General features: G+C 44.6%; 1 protein-coding gene across 1 annotated transcript in view; it reads right to left on the minus strand.

The window, feature by feature from the left end:
- The window catches only part of RIMBP2 (RIMS binding protein 2), a 233707-nt gene that overhangs the window by 122837 nt on the left and 92818 nt on the right, over nucleotides 1-18052 (minus strand). Inside the window, exon 2 of the mRNA XM_070386334.1 lies at nucleotides 5253-5342. The gene's annotated coding sequence lies outside the window, so the exon portion shown is untranslated. The remainder of the gene's footprint in view (nucleotides 1-5252; nucleotides 5343-18052) is intronic.

The following is an 18052-nucleotide window of genomic DNA, read 5'->3' on the forward strand; positions in this document are numbered from 1 at the left end:
AACCTGCAGACAGACGACAACCCAGAAGTGAATCTGGAAACTGACTGGCAGCCGCCAGACCTGTGCTTCCGCAGGGACGTTTCCAACAGCGGACAGAACAGATGTACGTTAGAGGGTCAGGCCCACCCCAAAATCCCATTTACCCCACATGGAGCTAAAATGTTGTGCTTTTGTTGTAGCTTATATTGTGTTCATTGTAGTGACAACAGAAAGCAATTGTTGGTGGGGAAAAAAAGCGCCGAGTTTTATTTGTCTTGAAGACAATGCTTTACAGGACAGCTCAGGATAAGCAAGAATCTGCAGAGGACTTCTGGGCCACTAGAAGGCTCTGCAAGTTGTTGGTGCTCGTGCTTTAATACATCAAATACGCTTCATCTCAGGCCACGATTGTGGTTTTGCATTTCTTTGACTTAAAAGTTTCTCCATCGTGTCCCCTTTACAGTCACAGTTATGGAATGATTAAGGTCACTTCCCTGGTTTGCAACAATGGAAAGAAAGTTGGTTGGTTAGGAGGGATGGGGTAGACAAAGGGATTGACTGGGGACAGGGGTGGACTGGGATAGGCTAAATTAAGACCCACAAGGAAGTCCGCATCCTAATCCTGGAGCCTGTGAATGTTGCCTCATATGCAAAAAGGACTTGGAAGGAGTGATTAAGGATCTTGAGATTGTCCTGGGTTATCTTAGTGGCTCCAGTGTAATAATGACAAGGGTCCTGATGAGAGGAATGCAATATGAAGATGCTACCTTGCTGGCTTTGGAGATGGAGGAAGGGCCCAGGGGCCAAGGAATGAGGGCACCTCTAGAAGCTGGAAGACATGAGAATGTGATTCTCTCCTGGAGCCTGCAGGAGTGCAGCCCTGTAGACACCTTGATTCTAGGACTTCTGACACTAGCCAGTCTGGTTCCATTGTTTCCACAATATAGACAGGAGATGAAAAAGGAAGTGTTGAAAACATGAGCTTAAACTGGCCTTGGAAATCTCAAAGACTAACCTCTCCCATGAAAAAATGCTGTTTGTGGTAATCTCCACTCTTTCCCAGACTTCCCTGGTGGCTCAGATGGCAAAGAATCTGCCTGTAATGCAAGAGACCTGAGTCCCATTCCTGGGTCAGGAAGATCCCCTGAAGGAGGGCATAACAACCCACTTCAGTATCCTTGCCTGGAGAATCTCATAGGCAGAGGAGCCTGGTGGGCTACAGTCCATGGGGTCACAAAGAGTTGGACACTACTGAAGTGACTTAGCACATGTGCCCCCACACACTCAATGAGAAAGTAGCCTGCACCTCCAACTGGCTACAAGAACGGCTACCCAGTTTGGGGAGAATTTAATGGGCTCCTTTGAACCCAAGTGAGTGAAAAATTTGGAATCTTTTTTTTTTTTTGAAGTTGGGTTTGCAGGATGGGGAACACATGTAAGCCCGTGGCGGATTCATGTTGATGTGTGGCAGAATCAATACAATATTGTAAAGTAATTAGCTTCCAATTAAAATAAATTAATTTAAATTAAAAAAAAAAAAATAAAGTTGGGTTTGCAGGCATCAGGGGCTCTGACCTATCCTTTGCACTGTGTCCTGGATTCCTGGTTCATTTGTTTCATTCCACGGGGAGGCCTGCCCAGTAGAATTCAACTCAATATTCTAAATATTTCCATAACCAATTTTGCACCTAAGAGACAATCCCTTCTGGGCAGGCTTCGGGGAAGACACTGACCCTGTATCCCTGTACATTAATAATTAAGAGCTCTGATCATTAATTTTACGTACTTAATCAAGGCTACTAAAAAGCAGATTGCAAATCCAGCCTGAGTCAGCTGTGGGAATTGGGAATTCCCAGACTTCTTCCGGAGAACCAGATGAAACACTTCCTTGTGTTTCTATAGGTCTCGGGGATGCCCCCCCCACAACGGATCTGGTGCTGTGGTTGAATTCTTTCACCATCAACATGAACCAACCCTCCCCTTGTACCTCCCCAAGTTACGCTGGGACACAGACACTGGTCTCCCAAGGCAGTCTTTCAGGACCTGCTGTTTCCCACCGTGACTCCCCTGAAGACACCCTGCTCGGGCATCCCAAGGGAACGAACAGCCCTGTAAGCCTGGGAAGGGGCGGGACAAATATGATGTCTATGGCACCACCAGGCTCCCCACCCCCTCTCTGCAAGCTCTGCTATTCCAGTCTGTGCCTGTGAGTCACTCCGTGCCTTCACATCCCCCTGCAGTGCCGAGGGGAGCTCATTTTCTGGGCCTTGAAGCTTTGCTTAAAAGGTCAAGATGTGAAGGCAGCAGGGGAAGGAGTTTCAAACCTTAATGAAAAAAATTATGTCAGTTTTGGTGAGAGTTCTATGGGAACAGGGGTGCCCATCAGGGTGCTGGGAGAGCCAGGTTTGGGAATGAGATGCTGGTGATGCTTGACCCTGGGACTCCACCCTGCCACCACTGACCAGCATAGGCGACACCGCCACTGGGCTCCTCTGGCTCTGCCCTCACCAAGGAGGACTCAGACTCCAGGCGCAGGACCCTAGCTGAGGAGCAGACAGATGCCCACATGGAGTGAACTTGGTGAAAGCGAGGAAGGCATTCTAGGATCAACCCTCCCTCCAGCCAACTCCCTCCAGCCCTGTGGTTAGTTTGCTTCTGATGCCCAAAACATCACCATTATTTTTCATTTCTGTTTTTGTTTAAGTAAAAAAGATGCCGGGACTGAGAAGGTCACCAAGCCTCATTATGGATTCGCACCTCAGGGTGCGTGAGTTTATCAGAGCCTTACCTGAGAGCAGGTTTGGAAAGGAAAGAGGACAGAAGGCAAAGGGGCTGGCAGGAATATGGAGGAAAGAATTTAAAGGGAGAGTTGGAGTCGTACTGAAAGCACATCTTTTTGATAAAATTATGGTAAAATACACATAACGTGGGGCTTTCTGGTGGCTCAGATGGTAAAGAATTTGCCTGCAATGCAGGAGACCTGGGTTCGATCCCTGGGTTAGGAAGATCCCCTGGAGAAGGAAATAGCTACCCACTCCAGTATTCTTGCCTGGAGAAACCCACGAACAGAGGAGCCTGGTGGGCTGCAGTCCATGGGGTCACAAAGAGTCGGACACGACTGAGTGACTAACACACACATGACATCAAATTTACTGTCTTAATGTTTTTGAGTGTATAGCTCAGTGGCATGAAGTATGCTCACACTGTCATGGAACCATCACTAACACCCATCTACAAAACTTTTCATCTTCCCAAACTGAAACTCTGTCCTGCTTAGACACTAACTCCCCCTCCCCCTCCCCAAGCCCCTGCCTCCCACTACCCTGCTTTCTGTCTCTATGAGTCTGACTCCTCTAGGGACATTATATGGGTGGAATCATACAGTATCTGTCCTTCTGGACTGGCTTATTTCACTGAACATAATGTCTTCAAGGTTCATCCATGTTGCGGTAGGTGTCAGAACTTCCTTCACTTTAAGGTTGAGTAATAATAGTCCATTGTGTGTATATATAATTAATTCCCAGGTGGCACTAGTGGTAAAGAATCTACCTGCCAATGCAGGAGACTTAAGAGATGCAGGTTCAATCCCTAGGTGGAGAAGATCCCCTGGAGGAGGGCGTGGCCTCCCACTCCAATAGGGTTGGCCAAAAAGTTTGTTAGCGTTTTTTGGTAAGATGTTATAAAAAAAAAAATCTACCCATATATGTACACACACACACACATATATATACTGCATGTTATATAACATTTGTTGATATTCATTCATAGATGGTTACTTGGGTTGCTTCCATCTTTTGGCTATTGTGAATAATGCTGCTATAAACATGAAAAGACAAATATCTCTTCTTAATCCTGTTTTTAATCCTTTGGGTATATCTCCAGAAGTGAAATTGCTGGATCATGGGGTAATTCTATTCTTAATTTGTTAAGGATCTGCCATCCTGTTTTCCGTAGTCACTGCCCCATTTTATATTCCCACCAACAGGGCACAAGGGCTCCAATTTCTTCACATCCTCTCCAACACTTCTTATTTCCTGAAAAGCAGATCTTTTTTCCCTTAAAAAAAAAAAGGCGGTGGCGGGGGGTGGCATACAGGAAGGCAGGAAAAGAAGTGTAAAATCAAAAAAGCTCTGTTTTTATAGTAAATTTAGGACTCAGTTATTCTTTGAAATAAACATTCTGTAATTATGGAAAGTTAAGCAATTAGCAATTTCAAACCACCAACTGATCGTTAACTAATATTCACCGAGTACCTACAATGTTTCCTGAGATAGGTACTGGGGATACTGTGATGAATAAGATGGCAAAGACCTCTGCTACCTAGGAGCTGACATTATTGCAGGGTGGACAGACAGACACATAAGTGAAGATGTGATCAATCAACAAAGTGATGAGACACACAAGAAGATAAAAGCTGAGGGAAGCCACATAATTAAAGGAAGGGGATGGGTAGCTGGAGGCAGTGAAGGTCTAGCGAGGAGGCAACTGACCATGAAGAGCAAGAGGCTGGTGGCTGTTTGAAAAGGAGGGAGCAGAGTTCTAAGCAGAGAAAGTCATGGCACACTGAGACCAGCTTGGTGGTCGGAGGAGCAAAAAGAAGGTCAGCGTGAACAGAACTTCAGGAATCAAAGATGGAGAGGCAGATGACAAGGCTGAGCAAGACGGCAGCCACAGGGAGGAGTTTTGTTGTTATTTTGGGAGAAGGTTTTTACTCCGAGGAGCAACGTAGTCTGGTTTGAGTCACAGGATCACTCTAGATCATGCTGGAAACTGATTGTAGGACATGAAGAAGGGAGGTAGACAGGCCAATTAGGAGACTGTTTCACCATTCAGGCAGGAGAAAATGGCAGCCTGTGCTTGTGGGACACAGTGGGGTTGGAAATGGGAGGGCTGGGGGCTGTCAGAGAGTGAGGTGTAAAGGAAGCATAAAGGACCACTCAGAGCATCTAGGCCTGAGCAGTTGGAGGGATGGCCATTTACTGGGATGAGAAAAACTAGGAGAGGCAATGGTTTGGTGGAGAGGACATGGCAAGTTTTGTTCTGGCCCCTTTGTGACTGAATAGACCTCTACGTGGGGATGCCTAGCAGACAGCAAATGAAACATTTCTCTAGGGCTTTGTGCAGTGGCCACATGATGAAATAGAAGAGGTGTAACCAGGGTCCCAGCCACTCTCGTTTGGGTGGAGTTCAGTGAGTCATCCCCTTCCACCTTCCCTGGGCTCCTCCCTGACACCCCAGCTCCCAGTGGCCTGTTGATGGTGGTGGCCAGTTACCTTGTCGAGCTGGCGGGCCCTTGCGGGAAGGCCTGCATAATGGGGCCTCAGGCGATGGTCTCCTTGGGCAGCCTCCTTAAGTGCATTTTCCTAGAACAAAAGGAAAGGGCATCGTGAGATGGCATTGTAGCACACAGATGGGGGTGAAGGGTTCTGATTTGAAATCAGATTGGGGTTAGGTGTGATTCTGTGATTCACAAGCCTTGCGGCGTGGGATGCATTTCTTTTCCTCTTTCCAAGCCATGAGTTTCCGAGTCTATAAAACGGGAGGAGTGATACTTTACGATGATGTTATGAGTGGATAATAAAATAATTTCTATAAAGCCTGTAGTGAAGTGTCCAGAAGATAAATCACATCTGATACACTGTGTGCTGACCTGCACTGCACTCTTGTGTCCTAAAGAGGCAACGGAACTGCTCTTCATCTGGAGTTATGTCAAGCTCTGACCTGCCCCCTTTCCTCACAAGCACTGCTCCAAACATATCGCCATAATAAACAATACAGAAAACACTTAGAGGTTTGTCTTGCTCAAAAAGAAGGCAAAAAAAAAAAAATCTATGAGGACTATGGAAGGCTGGAGCACATGTCAAGAGTGGAACTCCTGGGACTCGCTGGATTCTGAGTCCAGAAAATTCTGAGTTCTCTCCTCTGCCTAATTTTCCAGGTAGAGAAAATTAGGAGTCCAATTATTTTAGGCTATGAAGAAGTGAAAGTGTCCTACCTGAGGCTAGAGACTTGAGCCAAGGTACTGCCTGAACCAAGGCTGAGGTCAAGTCCCCAACTCCCAAAGGAGGCTGACCAGAGCTCTGGCACAGACAAGGTAGTGCAGTGGAGAGGCAGGGAGACCAGACCCACTGGCTCAGTGGTATCACCTGTGCAGGAACTCTGAGCTACCAACAACAGAACCCAATTCAAGACCAGGAGCACCCATGGGATGGTACAAAATGACAAAGAAGGAAGACAAGAGCAGAGAGTGAGCACAGACAAGGAGAGAGAGATAGGGGGTAAAAATCTCCCAAAATAGATGAGTCTGAAAACAGAAATTCCAAAACACAGAAAGAAAACTCACACTGCTAAACAGATTTAACAAAACCAGTAACCGGGATGAACTGACTCCAGAAGAAATAAAAATAATGAAGTGATCTGAAAATGATGCATCAGTGAGCAAGTTGAGGGTTCTCACAAAGATAAAGAATGACACCCGTTAAAAAGCACAAGGAAGAAGCAACAGGGACAGTTAGTGTCCCACGGTGGGAGGTGACAGCAATAGCCACATGCAATCATGTCTGCAGGTTTCTTTGCTTGATTCTTCAAGTGTGTTCTCTGTTCATCTCCTAAGAGAGTTCCTATCTGGGGATCACCCACATCTGAATTGACTTGGGAACCTCCTCTGTAATACTTCAAGAGGTCTGAACTCCGGCTCATTCACACTCACAATAAGAAAGAAACAGGAACCATAGGGTTACAGACACCTCCCACAAGGAGAAAGGGTCCTCCTGCTGTTTTCAGGTCCTATATTTCAGTCAAGCCCCTTACCCTAGGCCAGAGTCATTACAGTCTCCTCCCCTTATGGTATCTTCTGTGTTTGGTTCTGGAGAACAATGATCCCCAGCCTATGAGAAACTGCTTCCCTCCTCTGAGATGTTCCCAAAGGCATAAATTCATTTCCCCCTTTCTTACGTAAAGCAACCACAATGTAATCCCCTGCCGGCTCCTTGGGGGACCTGGAGACATTGTGGGATATCCCACATGAGAACCACTGGCAATCACAAGGAATAGGTACATTCACCCACACCCCTCACTCTTGACCTTGGAAGTCTTGGATACCCCAAGGTGAAATAAAGGCAGCCATGTCTCAGAGAATTACAGGAGAAACTCATGTTTTTTTAAAGCAGGAGTTGATATTATTATATTATTTTTTTAAGATTTTTTTTAACATGGGCCATTTTTAAAGCTTGTATTGAATTTGTTACAATATTGCTTCTATTTTATGTCTTGGGTTTTTGGCCATGAGTCATGTGGGATCTTAACTCCGGGCCGGGGATTGAACCCATACCCCCTGCATTGGAAGGTGAGGTCTTAACCACTGGACAGCCAGGGAAGACCCCAGGAAAAACTTTAAGGAGGGGTTAAAATGTCAGTCCTGAAGTCATTCTGCCTAAATACAAACTCGAGCTGGTTCACGTGTAAGCCCTATGACCTCAGGCAGGTTGCCTGGTATCTCTACACTCTCTAAGATGGAAGGATGTGAAAGCACCTACTCAGCAGCCATTGGGAGGACTAAATGGGATGGTTCTCCTAGAGTACTGAGCATTTCCCTGCACACGATGGCGGCTCAAGCAAGGGTCACCTTCCCTGCTGGAGGCACCGCTCTCTGCACACCTTCCACAATCTGCCATAACCACCCACTCAATTCCTGCCACCACCTTCCTCTGCCCCTCCCCTGGAAGAGTGGACCGCAAGAATGCAACATCGGGAAGAGAAGCAGGGCTGGCTCTTTCATCGTTTTCTAGTGGTTGTAGGAAAGTGGCATTCATCAATTTCATCTCTACTCCATCTCAGTGATTCAAGGTCAGCTGCTTAACCTGATGCAATCAATCTTCAAGAGAAAAAAGCCCGGGATCTAAATCCAGTCCAGGAAGTACCAATCCACAATATCACCAGGTAAAAGGGGAGGGAGGGGTGTACATGGCCATCTCTTCCCCCAAATTGGTCCAAGCATGAATCTGCATTGGACCACTGCATTGGGGTACCACTTACTGTACCGGTTCTCCCACCTCAAGGAACTAGGAACAGAAAGAGCTGCTGAGAAGCAAACTCAACGCCAAACAATTCTCTGCTCCACCGCAAACAGTTTAGCAGAGGCCAAACCCCCTCACACAGTGATGCTGAAAGAACCTATTCAGCACCCAACATGTCCAGGTAAAAGCCCAGAGAAGAGTGAAGAAAGATGCCACTGGAGCTACACGGACTATGTGATTCACCTGCCAAATTATAGCATCTCATTTATCCAGTCTTGTCATTTAGCCCTGAAAAACCCTAGAGGTGGGCATGGGGCAGGGGGACACATGTGGCCTCGCCCTCAATGCCACAGTGACAGCAGACATTGGTTCTCCCCACCCCTCAGAGTAACAGGGCACGGATGCTCCTCAGACATGCATGTTTCTTGGATTGCTTAGGGGAAAATCCAGAAAATGCCTACTGCTCAGGCTTCCAGTCCCATGAAGATGCTGAGAAGCAGGAAGACTTACCCTGGAAGCTTTCATCATTGACACCGTGCAGGACCAGAGCTGCCCACCCGGGGAAGCTGTCACCGCTCCAATGAAATCTAGCCTTTCTGGATTAATCAGCACCACCAAGGAAGGGCCGCTAAGCAAGAGATAGAACACCTTACATACTGGTCGCATGCTTGAGACCAGAAGGCCCCCCAAAGATGTGGGCTTTTAGTTGCAACACGACAAAATGAGACTCGCCAACAGGCGCGGGTGCACGAGCTATGACAATTCACAGGAGAAGGAGGAGGAGGAGGAGGATGGGGTGGACTTAATATAATCTGACATTCCTGCTGAGTAACGAGGCTTTTCACAGCCCAGGGTAAAGGCGGCCGGTCACACCAGCGTCCAGATCACAGGTGTGCACACTCACCTCCCTGCCACAGAGTGATCTGTGCCCCTCTGGCATTTCCTGTGCTGGGGGTTTGACACTGTTGACTACTGGGCACATCCGAGGACCCAGGAATTGAATCTGACAGCACACGCCCACTGCCTGGAGATGCAAAGCCAGTGACTCATGCATCACCAGGACTGTGATAACAAAGAACTTTCCGAGCACCAGCTGTATGAAATCACCCTCTAAGCTCCATCTTCTTGACCTGAAATAATGATTGTGAAGAGAGGAAAACCAGCCTCTGTGTAACTGTTCGCATCCTGGGAAATGGTCCAGCTTCCCTGTCCTTGGGAGACTCTAAGCATCATGTTGGGAGCAGACTGGATCTTGGATACTTTACATTTAAAGCCATCCAGGTAAGAGGGCTTAGGATTCACCAAACAGTGGATGCATGAGACAGGGTCTACCCTGTAGGAATCAAAACGCACGGTTTGTTGAATCTAGTTATCCATAACCACAGATAGAAAAGGGCACGGTATTTATTTCCACTTTGCAGATAAACATTTTGAGGTTAGGACGAACTCCCAGCAGGCTGATAAGAGAGCTCTGGCATCTGAGCTGAAGAATTCTGAGGCCAATGACCCCTGAAGCCTGAGTGCAGATTAAGTGCAAACTGCCAGTGAGACTAAAGGGAGGACCCAGGACAGAGTGAGAGAAACAGAGATGTTAGAACAGGCTGAAGAAGAGGCTCCTGCAAAGGGATGGTCAGGAGTGATGGGAGACAAGTGTGTGATGTCCTAGACGCTAAGGAACCACAAACTTGACAATGAGGGTCCTGAGCATCAATTGTTGCCCAAGCCAGGTGAGGACCAAAGATGTTTAGTGGTTGAGGCACTGAAAGTGTTTCCCATGACCTCCAGGAGAGGTGCTGAGAGAGAACCTTTCTACACTGTTGGTGGGGATGTAAATTGGTGCAGCCACTATGGAAGACAGTATGGATGTCCTTAAAAAAACTAAAAATAGACTCACCATGCATAATCCATCAATTGCACTCCTGGACATATATCTGGAGAAAACTGTGATTCAGAAAGATACATGCACCACAATGTTCAAATAAGCACTATTTATAATAGTCAAACCATGGAAGCAACCTAAATGTCCATTGATAGATGAGTGGATAAAGATGTGGTACATATGTACAGTGGAATATTACTTAGCCATAAAAAAGAATGTAATAATGCCATTTCCAGCAATATGGATGGACCTAGAGACTATTATACTAAATGAAGTAAGTCAGAAAGAAAAAGTCAAATATCATATGATATCACTTATATGTGGAATCTTTAAAAAAATGATCAGATCAGATCAGTTGCTCAGTCGTGTCCGACTCTTTGCGACCCCATGAATCGCAGCACGCCAGGCCTCCCTGCCCATCACCAACTCCCGGAGTTCACTCAGACTCATGTCATAGAGTCAGTGATGCCATTCAGCCATCTCATCCTCTGTCATCCCCTTCTCTTCTTGACCCCAATCCCTCCCAGCATCAGAGTCTTTTCCAATGAGTCAACTCTTCACATCAGGTGGCCAAAGTACTGGAGTTTCAGCTTTAGCATCAGCCCTTCCAAAGAAATCCCAGGGCTGATCTCCTTCAGAATGGACTGGTTGGATCTCCTTGCAGTCCAAGGGACTCTCAAGAGTCTTCTCCAACACCACAGTTGAAAAGCATCAATTCTTTGGTGCTCAGCCTCCTTCACAGTCCAACTCTCACATCCATACATGACCACTGGAAAAACCATAGCCTTGACTAGATGGACCTTTGTGGGCAAAGTAATGTCTTTGCTTTTGAATATGCTATCTAGGTTGGTCATAACTTTCCTTCCAAGGAGTAAGTGTCTTTTAATTTCATGGCTGCAGTCACCATCTGCTGTGATTTTGGAGCCCAGAAAAATAAAGTCTGACACTCTTTCCACTGTTTCCCCATCTATTTCCCATGAAGTGATGGGACTGGATGCCATGATCTTAGTTTTCTGAAGGTTGAGCTTTAAGCCAACTTTTTCACTCTCCACTTTCACCTTCATCAAGAGGCTTTTTAGTTCCTCTTCACTTTCTGCCATAAGGGTGGTGTCATCTGCATATCTGAGGTTACTGATATTTCTCCCGGCAATCTTGATTCCAGCTTGTGTTTCTTCCAGCCCAGCATTTCTCATGATGTACTCTGCATATAAGTTAAATAAATAGGGTGACAATATACAGCCTTGACGTACTCCCTTTCCTATTTGGAACCAGGCTGTTGCTCCATGTCCAGTTCTAACTGTTGCTTCCTGACCTGCATACAAATTTCTCAAGAGGCAGATCAGGTGGTCTGGTATTCCCATCTCTTTCAGAATTTTCCACAGTTTATTGTGATCCACATAGTCAAAGGCTTTGGCATAGTCAATAAAGCAGAAACAGATGTTTTTCTGAAAATGCTCTTGCTTTTTCGATGATCCAATGGATGTTGGCAATTTGATCTCTGGTTCCTCTGCCTTTTCTAAAACCAGCTTGAACATCAGGAAGTTCACAGTTCACATATTGCTGAAGCCTGGCTTGGAGAATTTTAAGCATTACCTTACTAGCATGTGAGATGAGTGTAATTGTGCGATAGTTTGAGCATTCTTTGGCATTGCCTTTCTTTGGGATTGGAATGAAAACTGACCTTTTCCAGTCCTGTGGCCACTGCTGAGTTTTCCAAATTTGCTGGCATATTGAGTGCAGCACTTTCACAGCATCATCTTTCAGGACCTGGAACAGCTCAACTGTAATTCCATCACCTCCACTAGCTTTGTTCGTAGTGATGCTTTCTAAGGCCCACTTGACTTCACATTCCAGGATGTCTGGCTCTAGGTCAGTGATCACACTATCGTGATTATCTGGGTCGTGAAGATCTTTTTTGTACAGTTCTTCTGTGTACTCTTGCCATCTCTTCTTAATATCTTTTGCTTCTGTTAGGTCCATACCATTTCTGTCCTTTATCGAGCCCATCTTTGCATGAAATGTTCCTTTGGTATCTCTGATTTTCTTGAAGAGATCTCTAGTCTTTCCCATTCTGTTGTTTTCCTCTATTTCTTTGCCTTGATCGCTGAAGAAGGCTTTCTTATCTCTTCTTGCTATTCTTTGGAACTCTGCATTCAGATGTTTACATCTTTCCTTTTCTCCTTTGCTTTTCGCTTCTCTTCTTTTCACAGCTATTTGTAAGGCCTCCCCAGACAGCCATTTTGCTTTTTTGCATTTCTTTTCCATGGGGATGGTCTTGATCCCTGTCTCCTGTACAATGTCACGAACCTCAGTCCATAGCTCATCAGGCACTCTATCTATCAGATCTAGGATCTTAAATCTATTTCTCACTTCCACTGTTAAGAAATGGAGTAGCCATCATGGTCAACAAAAGAGTCCGAAATGCACTACTTGGATGCAATCTCAAAAACGACAGAATGATCTCTGTTCGTTTCCAAGGCAAACCATTCAATATCACAGTAATCCAAGTCTATGCCCCAACCAGTAACGCTGAAGAAGCTGAAGTTGAATGGTTCTATGAAGACCTACAAGACCTTTTAGAACTCACACTCCAAAAAGATGTCCTTTTCATTATAGGGGACTGGAATGCAAAAGTAGGAAGTCAAGAAACACCTGGAGTAACAGGCAAATTTGGCCTTGGAATACGGAATGAAGCAGGGCAAAAACTAATAGAGTTTTGCCAAGAAAATGCACTGGTCATAGCAAACACCCTCTTCCAAAACACAAGAGAAGATTCTTCACATGGACATCACCAGATGGTCAACACCGAAATCAGATTGATTATATTCTTTGCAGCCAAAGATGTAGAAGCTCTTTACAGTCAACAAAAACAAGACCAGGAGCTGACTGTGGCTCAGACCATGAACTCCTTATTGCCAAATCCAGACTTAAATTGAAGAAAGTAGGGAAAACCACTAGACCATTCAGGTATGACCTAAATCAAAAAAATGATATGAATAAACTTATAAAACAGAAGCAGACTCACAGACACAGAAAAAAAACTTATGGTTAATGAAGGGGAAAGATAGAGAGGGATAAACTTGGGATTAACCTTTACACACCAGTAGCTCAGTGGTAAAGATCTGCCTGCTAATGCAGGAGACGCAGGAGACATAAGTTTGATCCCTGGGTCAGGAAGATGCCCTGAAGAAGGAAATAGAAACCCACTCCAGTATTCTTTCTTGGAAAATCCCTTGGACAGAGGAACCTGGTGGGCTACAGTCTATGAGGTTGCAAAGAGTCAGACAGGACTGAGCTACTGAACAACAATAAATGTATGAATAGAAAACAACACAGATCTACTGTACAGCACAGGGAACTATATTCAATATCTTATAATAACCTATAATGGAAAAGCATCTGAAAAAGAATATATATATATATTTAACTGTATCACTTTAAACTATATTCAATTTTTTAAAGTTTTTAAAAATTTTTAAATAAAATAAAAATAAAAAGAGAGGTGCTGAGGAGGGACTAGCAGAGGTCACCTTGTGACTGATGGGAAAGAAAGAGGTCCAGAAACTGAGAGGTGATAGTTCTTGAAAGAACACTGGGTTGAAAAGGAGGAGTGAGACAAAGATGAACCTCCTAGGGACACGGGCGACCACGGGAAAGTGAAGATACAGGCTTTGGAAGCAGCAGTGTGGGAGGTAACAAAAACCAGCGACTCCATCTTTCCACTGCAAGTAAATGGATGTTGGAGGGGATAGACCCTCCAGGGAAATCCAGTTACAGCTGCAGGCAGTCATGCTCACGCAAGCAGCAGGAGATGAAAACAGGCACACTGGGAAATGGCAAGGGGTGGGAGAGGATCACAAAGCACTTTGGGGATGAGAGCACTTGAGGAGAGATGAATGAACATTCAATTTCGCTGCAGCTGCAATTCATGGAGCTTCTACTCTGAACTGGGAGCTGATCTAAGCCCTTTGCTTTCTTCTTCTTCTTTCTAAAAGCTCATCCAATTCTCATAACATCCCTGTGAGGGGGACATTGCTATTCCCGCTTGGTGCACATGGGAACTAAGGCGCCAAGAGTTAAGTAACCTGAATAAGTAGCCTCCACATAGCAGGTGGCGAGATTTGAGCCCAGGTGGGGATGCTCATGAGCACTGCACCACACTGATCCCTGCACCCCAAAACCCCACATTCTTTTTCTGAAGAACAAGGTCCTGCAGCTTTCCTGGTCCTGAGAGCTGTCAATGGGCTCAGAAAGGCCTCCAGTTGGGAGGAGTGGGGATTCTGAGAGACCTGGGACAGTGTTCCTTGGGCTCCGGGCCCCAAATACAGTCTTGCGGGTGGTCTATGAAAAAAAAATGGTATTTTTTTTTATTTCTGTGAAATCCGAAAAGAATAAATATGAGCATATTTCATGCCTCCTTACCACTCAGTACTGAATTTTTAAAAAATATTTATTATTTATTTATTTGGCAGTGTTGGGTCTTAGCTGTGGCATGTAGACTCGGTTGCAGCATGTGGATCTAGTTCCCTGATCAGGGATTGAACCCAAGCACCCTGCATTGGGAGCCTGGAGTCCTAGCCACGGGGCCACCAAGGAAGTCCCCATACTAAATTTTCATGTCTGCATTTGTTAGTGTGTAAGTGAGTGTGTGTGTGTGTGTGCCTGCACTGACTTGAAGAATTACCATCTTGACTGCCCCAAGATCATGTAAATGATGTTTTCATGCACAGTGAAAGCCACACACCTTCACGTGTGCTTAAGAATCAAAGATTTTGTAGGAGTTTGAAAGGGATCAGCAGTAGGAACGTTGAATCAACTTTCAGGCAACTGTCAAAAAAATTCAGTGTAAGTAAGATAGTATCGTCTGACACATTAAGTTACAATAAGTTTGGATCTTGAAATTTATTGTCTTCACTCATTTGTTTCTTTCTAATCTGTTCATTCATGTTGGCTTTATGGTTTAGAAAAGCTGTAAACATTTATAAACTAGTTTTATCACTGGGCACATGTAATTACATTATCAATTATAAATATATAATCATATTATGTTCAAATATACTAAAGACTATGTTGTGTAATGTGCAAGTCTAATAAAATCATATTATGTAAGAATGATGTAATCATCAATTATAATAATATATAGTAAAAAAACAATTAAAATCAACACTGGGATATGCTTGATAATATTTTTCTTTCTGAATGGTCTTCCTGAGTGGTTCTAGGCTAAAGGCATGGGCAGGGAAGATGAAGTGATTGGAAAAGAGAAAGGCAAGAAAGGGAACAGGAGTGTATGACAGTGAGCCTAGGGTGAGAGCCGCAAGGAAAGGAGGAGGGGATAAATACAGAGTGGAAGGAGTTTCCTCTGCTCCTGTCCAGGGTCTTGACCATTGCTGAGCCCCATTCCTGCTCCCTGTGGTCAAGACTCAGGACAGCTCTCGAAGTCATCACAGGTTTTGGAGAAAACGTTGGAATTCAGAGGGCCTGGGTTTGCTACCTAATTCTAACATATACCAAGTGTGTTTCTGGGAAAATTCTTTAATGCTCTGTGCATTCCTGGCAATATAAATGAGATACAACATAGATAACTAATAAGAAACTTCTGTATAGAACAGGCAATTCTACTCAAGACTTTGTATTGGCCTACATATGGGGAAAGAATCTAAAAAAGAGTGGATATATGTATATATATAAATGAGTCACTTTGCTGTACACCTGAAACTAACACAGCATTGTAAATCAACTATACTCCAATATAATTTTTTAAGAGATAATGCATATAAGCACATTTTGCAATCTGTAAAGGGCAATTTGAATGTGACCAATTGTTTTGCCAATAAAGGGGCTGCCTCTGTTTTCCTATAATGCTCTGGGATTCAGGGCAGGGAGAGACAAATCTGCATCTCCAAGTCCCCTTCTGCATTCAGAAAAATCCATAAATGTGCATTTGCTTTCACTATGATACATGCAATTCCTTGACCTGTTTGCTATTCAGGCATCGTCCATATGCCAATAATGCAATTACAGAGAAGCATACTGTGCCATTTAAAAGCTATTTTTCTAATATAGGTTAGAGACCAGCTGAAATGGAAAAATATAACACACTAAGCAGGTTCTAATGTAAGTTCATGACCTAGAGAAACATTTGCATTTGAAAAAAGGCTTCTCTCAGTAATTGTATTTCATTAATTTATAAGTACCTACAATGTGCTAGGGCTTCCCTGGTAGCTCAGTTGGTAAAGAATCTGCCTTCAGTGCAGGAGACCCAGGTTCAATCCCTGGATCAGGAAGATCCCCTGGAGAAGGAAATGGCAACCCACTCCAGTATTCTAGCCTGGAAAATCCTATGGACAGAGGAGCCTGGCTGGCTACAGTCCCTGGGGTCACAAGAGTTAGACACAACTTAGCAACTAAACCACCACAACAATGTGGGCTTGGTCCTACTAATGTTTGTTAAAAATAAATTTAGTGAAATTGATGCTTGGTTCCCTTTGGTCACTATCATCAGAACCCAGGCTGCCTCCAAAGATAGCTCTTCTCTACCAAAAATGGTGGGATTGTGTTACAGAAGAGAGCCAATTTTGACTCCATGTTGGATCTGTTTCTTTTACTTTAACTTTTGCTTCCCATTGTTTTTGTTCACTAATTGGATACTGTTCATACATAATGGCCTGCCTCAGGGAACCCTGCCCCTCTGCCTGAATGTTAAACCAAAATGCTTTTGTTCAGGATCCATTCCACCTATGGATGACTACAGGAAGGAAGTTTAAACAGAACTATCATATAACCCAGTAATTCTGCAGGAGGAGAAGGGGACGACAGAGGATGAGATGGTTGGATGGCATCACCGACTCGATGGACATGAGTTTGGGTGAACTCCGGGACTTGGTGATGGACAGGGAGGCCTGGCGTGCTGCGGTTCATGGGGTCAAAAAGAGCTGGACATGACTGAGTGACTGAACTGAACTGAAAGCTATGGTTTTTCCAGTAGTCATGTGTGGATGGGAGAGTTGGACCATAAAGAAAGCTGAGAGCCAAAGAATCGAAGCTTTCAAATTGTGGTGCTGGAGAAGACTCTTGAGAGTCCCTTGGACAGCAAGGAGATCAAATCAGTCAATCCTAAAGGAAAGCAACCCTGAATATTAATTGGAAGGACTAATGCTGAACCTGAAGCTCTAATACTTTGGCCACCTGATGCAAAGAGCCAACTCACTGGAAAAGACCCTGATGCTGGGAAAGACTGAAGGCAGTAGGAGAAGGTGGTGACAGAGGATGAGATGGTTGGATGGAATCACTAACTCAATGGACATGAGTTTGAGCAACCTCTTGGAGATACTGAAGGACAGAGAAGTCTGCTGTGCTGCAGTTCATAGAGTCACAAAGAGTTGGACATGACTTAGCAACTGAACAACAACAAAGATATATACCCAAAAGAATTGAAAACAGATGTTCAAAGAAATCCTTGTACATATATGTTCACAGCAGCGCTCTTCACAATGCCCAAAACGTGAAAACAACTCAGAGAGATGGACACATAAACGAAATGCAGTCTCTCCAGTGAACAGCGTATCATTCAGCCATAAAAAGGAATGAAGCACTGACATACACTACAAGGCGGATGAACCTCAAAAACAGCATGTAAGTGAAAGAAGCCAGACATGAAAGGTCACATACTGTATGTGTCTGATATGAAATATAAAAAATAGGTAAATCCTCAACTTTAAATAATTTGTCACCAGTCCCTCCAGCAACAGAACCTGAAGTGCCATGAGAGAAGAAAGGTTATTCCCCAATCATTTCTCCATGAGGTTCTCCTGTTGGAAGAGTATCTCCCTCATGGAGAGCCACTTCAGACAACTGGTCTCCTAGATGCAAACAATGCTGCATTTGGTCCCCAACCAACAAGCAGCAGACTCAACCAGTGCTAGAGGAAAAAGCTGAGACCTGCTCCTGCCAAAGGGACTTTCAGAGACACTTTTTCTATACATGACTTCGGGATAACCTGCTGCATTTAGAACCAAATCCCTGCATAAAATGCAATGCTTCCATAGGCTCGTTCAGGGTACACAATGTATAAGAATTTAAAAACCATATCCCACCTACTCCCCTCAAAGAAGTTAAAGATCAGATCAGTTCTGTCGCTCAGTCGTGTCCGACTCTTTGCGACCCCATGAATCGCAGC

Source organism: Bos mutus, chromosome 17 (assembly GCF_027580195.1).
Source record: "Bos mutus isolate GX-2022 chromosome 17, NWIPB_WYAK_1.1, whole genome shotgun sequence".
In the NCBI taxonomy this organism is placed as follows: Eukaryota; Metazoa; Chordata; class Mammalia; order Artiodactyla; family Bovidae; genus Bos; species Bos mutus.